The sequence below is a fragment of the Mastigoproctus giganteus genome, chromosome 2 (assembly GCF_048544385.1).
Source record: "Mastigoproctus giganteus isolate SK-2022 chromosome 2, ASM4854438v1, whole genome shotgun sequence".
Lineage (NCBI taxonomy): Eukaryota > Metazoa > Arthropoda > Arachnida > Uropygi > Thelyphonidae > Mastigoproctus > Mastigoproctus giganteus.
In genome coordinates this window covers 157733077-157741876 of record NC_143576.1, presented here as the reverse complement: position 1 = coordinate 157741876, position 8800 = coordinate 157733077, and the positions used below count along the sequence as shown (strand labels likewise).

The following is an 8800-nucleotide window of genomic DNA, read 5'->3' as shown; positions in this document are numbered from 1 at the left end:
GTTCCGGTAGATGCTTATAATCACCTGGCAGCAAAGGGATCACGGAACATTATTAACTCATGCGCCTTGCTTTCGCTAACTTTCACGTTCATCAGGGCTATACAGCCGCCCTTTTGTCACGGCATAAAGAAGGCACGCCTGTAGTAGAACTGGTTTTTCTTTGAGCTCGTGCATGAATGGCTAACGTTTTTTTGATCGAAAGTCTTCTTGATTGGTACCTTGGGTGACCACGTCTGTGCTTAGTGCTGTGTCGCCGACTTACTGAGGCAGTGCACATGTGGATTTACCCGATCATGACAGTGATGTGCTTTTGCTCTTTCAGGATCGGAGTCTAAGTGATAAGGATGATCCAGGGGCATGTGCCTCGGTGAACACAGGGCAATTTTTTTTCGCAGTTCTGGTAAGCTTTGCTAACTGTAAGGATTCTCGTTCTAATGATATTGATTCTAGCAGGTGGAGCAGTAGATGAGGAAATATATTAAGACGGAGTACTTTTTTTTCCTTCTATATTTGAGAGGATTACTCGCATCTACAATGTATCATTGTTTCAGGAATTCAATTTCTTATTTTTTTTTATTATTATGCGAAGTAAAGAAACGGAAAATATCCTTTGATTTATTTTACGTTTCATTTCTGTGCTTTGCGCTTGGAGAGTTGGAGGTTGTTGTACCTGGTTTGTAACTCATCATACGGTATTATGTATCTTGTTACAGAGTTTTTTCCATTCATTTTAACATGGTGTGCAGTATATTTTGCTAATTAATAACTTATTTTTCTTTGTACTTTTACGCAATTATAGCAGTGCTATCTATTCTATTGGGCCTATTTGTTTATTATAATCTTATTACACAGTTCGAAGCTTAAATATTCTGAACGGAGTATAAGAATATTAAGATAAAAAAGACATTGTCAAAGATTTTATTTGGGGGAAGGCATAGACACTGGTTGAGGAAATTTTGCTGCAACATGAGTATATCAATTTTAACTAACGATTTAAGATCACAAAGCGATAAGATTTTATCTGATGCCCCCTCCAGCATGCGCGCCTTCCTCAGTTGTTTTGCTCTTTCGCAAAGTTATGTCGGAACTGCTAGCCTGGTTATAAATCTCGATAAGTTTTATCCTCATGTTTAACCAGAGTACACTGGTTAGCACATCGCTACCGTCTTTGCAAGCTTTTAGAGCAAGTCGTATTCCGTAATAGTGATTATGTCAACAGGCAAAACTACAAAGTACATGCCCCAAGAACCTAGTATTTTTTTAGGGGAGGAGGGGGAGAATTTGAATGGAGCAATCCAAAATAAACATATGTCATAACTTGCAATAAAATGCTAGTTTCTTTTTTATTTGAGAAACCACCAGCATCTTACTTAGATCTGTTGCCTGCAGTCGATGTATGTAGTTGCACAAACGATGGAATTACAAACAAGGATAGTTTTGAAGAAGACGAGGATACCTTAGCATTGCAGACTAATTGCATTTCCCGCCAGGTGAATTGGAAAATATGGACATATTACTACTCCCATCCCTCTATATATACACCTCATATACTATTTGTTGTAAGAAACGTGGATCTATTCTTTGGGGAATTACCTAAGGGATTCAGTCCCTGGATAAGATGAAAGGAACGATTTTACTTTGGTAAAATCACTTCACAAATACGTGCTAAGTCCCTTCTCGAATTTGATTGCTGTCTCACAATCCTGCAAACGAAGGAAGTCTATGTAGAGGTTTATTAGTGCGGAAAGAAACTTAAGAGTCGTTCTCACTCTAGCGAAAACTGCAAGTTGATAACCCAAATAGTTTTACCACTAACTTTTAAGGTTCGATTTTCTTCTTTTTCGAACATTTTGTATTCAAATATAAAATTGGCACTTTGAATTATTATTTACTGTAATATTGATTAATGGATACACTGTTTTAGGCGATTAGCATAATATATGTATATATGCTGGAGGAGTACGATGCCCTTGCGTCCGTCCGCAAAGGGACTCCCGAAGGACGAATTTTTATGAAATTTTGTATTTGAACTTGATAAAAATGTTTGTTGGGCCAAACCAAATTTCATTAAAATCAGACAAATAGAAATCCGGCAATTTTTATTTCTTTTTACCATACAATTTGTGTTGGAAATAAATCAATAAATTCAGGGATTAAATGTAGTTTTAATGCAGTATATTTAGTTTTAAACAATTGTGCTCGCTTCGCTTATATTATGATGTAAGATTAGTGAACGTGGTGTTGTTTTTGTGAATGATACATATATATACAAAGAGAAAAGAGGCTTAAATAAAGAGTATACGGGAGGATAGTAATAAATATTATTCAGTTGTAATTAAACTAAATGGCTAAGTTTCGAGAACGTAGACCTGTAGAGTTTTATTAAGTATTCTGTGAAGTTAGGTATAATTTTGGCAATTAAGTGATAAGAAAATAACTATATTTACTTTCTATTAATCACAGAAAATGAAAAAAAAAAAAAATCATTAATTTAAGAAATCGAAGGTGCCTGAAATGTAATGTACTGCTTACATTAACTAACTTTTTTTTTTTGTACCGAATTTGTGACTGATTGACAAACTGAAATGGTTGCTCTGTTAGGCTAGGAGGACTCTCGCAACTTGTTTATTACTTAATGTCTGATGTTTATGTTCGGGTCTCTGAAACCTTACAACACTTTTCGTCTTTTCTCCAGCCATTGCCAGACCGCATAACGCTATCACTACATTTATCTTTCTTTTAATTAAGGAGTTGGTTTACTTACTATTTGCAGTAATACCTGCACACTTTAAAATGTTCAGATGAGAGATACAGGAATATGCCGGATTCCCACGGCTAGTTTCAACTTTCTCTATCACTATCTTCTCTTGTGTTGAGGGGAGGAGAAAGTGTAAATCATTAGGTGTAGTGCAGTAATTGGCACCACTTCAGTATAAACAGTGAAACTTGATTTTTCTATCTGTGTTTACTTTGATTCTACATTTCCAATAGATTCTGTATTCAGGTTTGCATTGGAAGTTACAAGACATCTCATAATCTAGTTTTCCAACAGTTCTTGGTCCAACCGGTTCAAGTTACTCACATCTAGGGAATGCGGATGGGCTGTTCTTATCTTCTTGATAAAAAAACAAAATAAACCGCGGGTAATCCGTTGCATAAAGTAGTAAAATCACTTATAGAATCTCCTTGATCCCACCATCTTTATTCCTCACTTTTCAGGTATTCATCGACGTCATATGTCCTAATAAGAGCTTGCTGTAGTGGAACAGTCGGAGGTTAGAGGTGACGTTTGTTGCTGTTCAAAGTGAAAACAGGTCACGCACAGTATCGAGTACACTGCAGATGACATGAAATGTTTCCACTCAGCTTGTAATGATTATGAGGTCGTTCAGGCAGTTGGTAGGAAGGCAGTGGCGTATTTCCTGCATTATTATATATGACTTTGCATTACGCACAGTATGTATATTTGGGATAGACGGATCAAACATAACCTCCTCCACATCTGGAACACCGATGTGCTTCGAAAACATTACCTTAAAAGTGTAAAATTACGTCACTTCCTTTTATTACGAAATATTTTATAACACGAATAGGCAATCCGTCATAAAATCCTTTGTGTAAAAGTAGACCTCGGTCAAAGTTACCATAATCCAGTATTAAAACCTAACTAGCATTCCAGGTGTAGGAGAATTATTTGCATGCATTTTATTTCAGAAATGCCATCATAAGTGGTTTAGCAGGGTTCTTCTACGTTGGGAAATGTAATCATTTTAGTGGCTTACGAAAATTACGTTGATATATATCATCTTAGTCAAATCTTTGCTTTCTGTAGCGTAACTCTTTTAATCAGTACTGATAGCACTTAGTGGATGAGGAAAGCTACCGTAGAGAAGGATAGAAACCGTCATTCAATGCAGAGAAAAAAAACTTTCACTGCCAATGGAGAGTTTTGTTTTCTCTGCATTGATATTCGGCTACTCAAAACCATTTCAGCAGTAAAAAGTATTTATTAAGTTTAAGGAAATGCTAGTAAAGGTATTTCTCTAAATTCCTTTCGCTAGTAATGTAAACACGAAATGAATACTCATATTTTATTTTTCAAATACGGCATTACAGTGCGCCTTACATTACGAGCATACACTTCTCGGCCAAATTATTAGAAATCGTATCCAATTTGCGGTGGCGAGGCAATTCATATCAGGGAATCAAACAATATGGTCACAATTCAGCCTTAATGCTTTAAATACTGTCAGCATGGTTGAGAACCGGAACTCGATGTTGGGATGTGATAAATGCGTCATCATTTTTTTTTTTATCAGCAAGCAGATTGGCTTACAATAGCAAGAACTAAGGAAATCCAGAATTATTCATATTCAGAATTTATAGGAAGTGATCGGAAGACGTAATCCACTTCCAAAAAGGATTACTGTAGCAGATGTGACATTAACAGATATTTGATAGATCAGGAATTTGATATGATAATTCTATGTAAATAAAATTATTAGATCAAAATACAAAAGATTTTAAATAAAATTATGAAAGCAAATCTTGGATCTGCCAAGAAATTGAGAAGTAATGCTTCTAACCTAAGCGCCGAGATTCGTTTTCTCGAGTGATGTGTAGGGAAGTAAGAAATGTGGAGTAAGAAATGTAGGACTGCAGTGGATTGGAAGTAGATATTGTAGTCTGATGAACCCGGATTTACACTCTTTTGTACAGACGGCAAACTCGTATGAAGGCAACCTCATAAAGCTGACGATCCAAAATGATCCTTGCCCTTGCTGTGCCCATTCTTGAAGTGGAATAATTTCATGGGGGAATATCCTCGTGGTATATGTCGGAACGCTTCATTTTTCATCCAGAGGGAAATAGCCGCTTACAATATCATAAAATAGGATTATCCATCGCGCTAGATCGTAAGGGCGAATTCAGTCGCCTTCTCCCCCCCCCCAATTCTTCACATCTAAACCCCCATCGAAAATTTTTGTGGTACAATAGAAGTAGTATATGGGCATGAACTTGGCTACTATCATCACAGAGAAGGAACCAGAATTATTGCTACAAAAATCGCTTAATATTACACTAGATACCTTCTATCCCCTATTTTTGAATCCATGTCACTTAGAATTTAAGTTGTGATTTAGGAAATGTAGATGTTTTACAAAACCGAGTTTCGGTTAAGAATATTTTTGTCCATTAGTGTATATAAAACTTCTTTGCTGACTTGTGGCTGGTTTAATGAAGAAATTTCGTAAGACTTAAGCACCAAGACTTAAGTGATTTAAAAAGCGCATGCTTAATGGTTCCCCCCCTCCCCTCGAGATGCCATTCTTTGTTATTAGTTCAATATCTGGGTCTCTGTTATTGCTTTATTAGCCAATTTCTTGTGTGCTATTTCTCCTGTCACTTATACAGTTTTTTAAATTTATTTAGATCCTCATTTTCGGGAATGGTTTCTGTGGAATTTTGATTATTTCTTGCTTTTCTAAGCAGTTTAGCACTCAATGACTCAACATTTAATAACCATTGTGATTTCCTGGAATGCTGCTGTTTCATCTGGTTGTGTCGTATACCATTTGGGTTATAAAATGGATTTACTTTTGGCCTCATTCCACGCAAATTATAGTGCCTTTTGTGGTGTAAGTGATATGTTACAGGTCTTGTTAATAATTCGACATGTTTTCAAATTGAAAAAAAAAAAAAAAAAAAAAAATGCAGGTGCCGACCGGGCTAGCCAGGTGGGTAAAGTGCCTGCCTCGCAACCGAAAGGTCGCGGGTTCGAATCCCGGCTCGGGCTTGGATCAAAGTACTGCAAAAACCTTGGGAGGTGCATTATGGCCACAGAAGCCAACAACTACAAAAGAAAAAATGCAGTAGCAGTAACATTGTTTATTTTTGTGATAAAAATTTTAATACATTATTTTATGATCTATACAGTTGATATCCTTCAATCAGGTATAAAGATGAGTTTGTTTGTCAGGTATTTTTCTCTTTTATGTGCACTGTTCTGCCATCTCGATTATTGCTTCCCATTATCCTTATCCTAATATGAATAATGTGCCTTTATTTTAAACAAACGTGTAGGTGAAGATATCACCAAAGGCATGGTTGATTCCCGCAGTCACTGGCAGGTTTAGAATTATTTCAACAACATTCAGAGCACTTTTTCGCAATTTATCACCAAGGATAAAACATAGATTCGTCTCTTTAACCTAAATTCCATACGACGAAGAATGGATTGGAATCACGAATCATCTTCTCTTCCAAACTTCGTATCGCTGTCTGTTGGAGGAAAAGATTGTACTTTCTATATTACTAAGAATGTTCTTGATTTCATCCGAATAGTCTGTCATCGCATTCCTCAGGAAAGAATCTTTGTGAATCTTTGTTTATTTGAATTTTTGACAGAATAGTCGTACTATTTTAATATGAGATTTTTACAGGGCCACTATGAAATACTCACATAAGCTTCTTGATTAAGAAAAGGAGATGGCTTGTGTTTTCTTGTTAATTGTTAGTCGAAAAGAGGTAAGAAACATTCCATGATTGCTATTGATTCGATTATTTCATTTTATTCAGATCATTTCAAAGGTACATATAGAGAGATTCTTGGTTATTTAGAACCCATTTCCGAACATAGGAGACACGATTAAATAAATAATGTTACTGAATTTATTATAGTATTACTGTGTTGAAACAGAGGATTAAAACGTTGTGGTACGAATGAATGTTTCTGCATGAATACTGAAAACAGAACAGCATTTTATATATTGTGGAATAAAAGGTATGGCCGCACCTTATTTATTATTTAATTCATTATTAAGTGACGTGTTTGTTAGAAGACCTGCGAAACGCCAGCTGAAGTTGTTAAAATGTCACGAGAGAGAGAGCGAGAGAGAGAGAGAGCGCTATCTTTATTTCAACTATATTTACAAAATTACATTTCAATAAGCAAACCCGGGACCAGGAATTCACAGAACAATTTGAATATAGCAAATAAGAAAGCCAATTTATGGAAATTTAATTATAATATGATGTATACAGTATTGCCAAAAGTAACTGGACACCCTCAAATAACTTTTTATTGATACAATATTACTTAATATTGGTTACCTGTGTACTGTATACTCTTCGGTAGATTCAAAACCAATTTTTGATAATAGAAGTAAGCATTTTGGTTCATTCCTCCCTCAACACAGCGGTCACTTCAGCTGCTGATTGCGGGCGTGTTGGCCTGTACAAAATCTGATGTTTCAGTTCATTCCAAAGGTGCTCAATAGAATTACGATCGGAGCTTTGGGCAAACCAATGGTGCTTCTTCTGATGTCTTCAAACCAATAACTATTAACTATTAACAGATACTTGATAGATCAGGAATTTGATCTGATAATTCTATGTAAATAAAATTATTAGTCACTATAGGCTATGTAGTAATAGCGGATTGCTACGCTGAAATAAAAAAAGGCTCCATCCTTCAAATACTGTAAGAAAAGTGGAATCGTCCTGAATATCAATACTGCACATATTTCACTGTTCTAGGAACGACGATCAATGGTTCAAGAAACAACTGACCAAAACGTGGGACTGACACGTGGGACTAACACTAGTGAATAACGATCTCCGAGCATTTGACAGAACCAAACACGACCATCAGATCAAAAACCATCTAATATAATTCGTCATTTCATAACACAGCTTTCCAATGTTTCCAGTGTACCAATTGAAATTTTTAGTTGTGCACCAAACAAGTCGAAGTTGTGCATTGCGTGCTGTGATGTTTGGTTTTTGTTATGCAGCCTTTCCCTTAAAATAATCTGACATACTGCAGCTCTCCACCTATCTTCTATGTACTCATACCATTTCCTATGGTCCTCAGAATTCCTAGTTGACAGTATTTCCATGAGAACAGGGGGGGGGACCTACTTACCATTTTTCTGAGAGCCCTCCAGTCACTTGGCTTAAATTTGCAAGTTACGCGAACCCAGCCGGTCGAGACGTGAGGCTTTTGCGATTGCTAATGATTATACACAATATTTAATGCACCAGACAATCCTAATCTGATACCAAACACGTTTGATCTTTCCTTACTATCGGCCCTTCAGAATACGCAGTCAATGTTAATAATCCCCTAGGTACCTTTGGTCACTACTGGTTGGTCTCTCTCCTGATGTCAGTATTTGCTTAGATTGTGTCACTGAAATTATTATTATAGATATGAAATCGTTTATTCCGCATTTCACTCTATAATAGTTCATCTAAACCTTGGTTTTCTAATAAATGTGCTAAGGCTGTTCAAGATAAGAATATAACGTTACGATTGGCTTGTATCCAAATTTCCAGCTTCATTTTCTGCCTACACTAAAGCAACAGTTGGGAAACATTTACTAATCAATCGAAACCTGATTTTGAACAGGATAAGAAAGTTCTTGCCAAATGGTAGCCAAGCCTTCTGGTATTTTGCCAGAGCTATTGGCCGCGACTTCTATCCATCTATATTCCCACTTCTGTTATAAGGTAATGGTTTTTATTGCATTCTGCTAAAATTAAAGTTGACTTATTATCATCCTGCTTTTCTTCTAACTGTTGCATCGATGACCTTGGTAAACCACTTCTTACCATACCAAACACAAGCCAGGCATTGCTTCCCGTGGTCTTTTGAAAGGAGGATGTTAGAAGCATTCTGAACATTCTGATGCCAAGAAAGCTCCAGGTTCTGATGGCATTTCTCCACTTTTTCTCAAAACCTATGCTCCCGAGCTTGCTCCTGTTTTCTGCTACCTTTTAATACTTTCTTATTCCA

General features: G+C 36.4%; 1 protein-coding gene across 1 annotated transcript in view; it reads left to right on the top strand.

Moving 5' to 3' along the window:
- Positions 1–259: 259 nt before the first annotated feature.
- LOC150089688 (Ig-like and fibronectin type-III domain-containing protein 1) overlaps positions 260–8800 on the top strand; it is a 337470-nt gene continuing 328929 nt past the window's right edge. Inside the window, exon 1 of the mRNA XM_090389599.1 lies at positions 260–400. The gene's annotated coding sequence lies outside the window, so the exon portion shown is untranslated. The remainder of the gene's footprint in view (positions 401–8800) is intronic.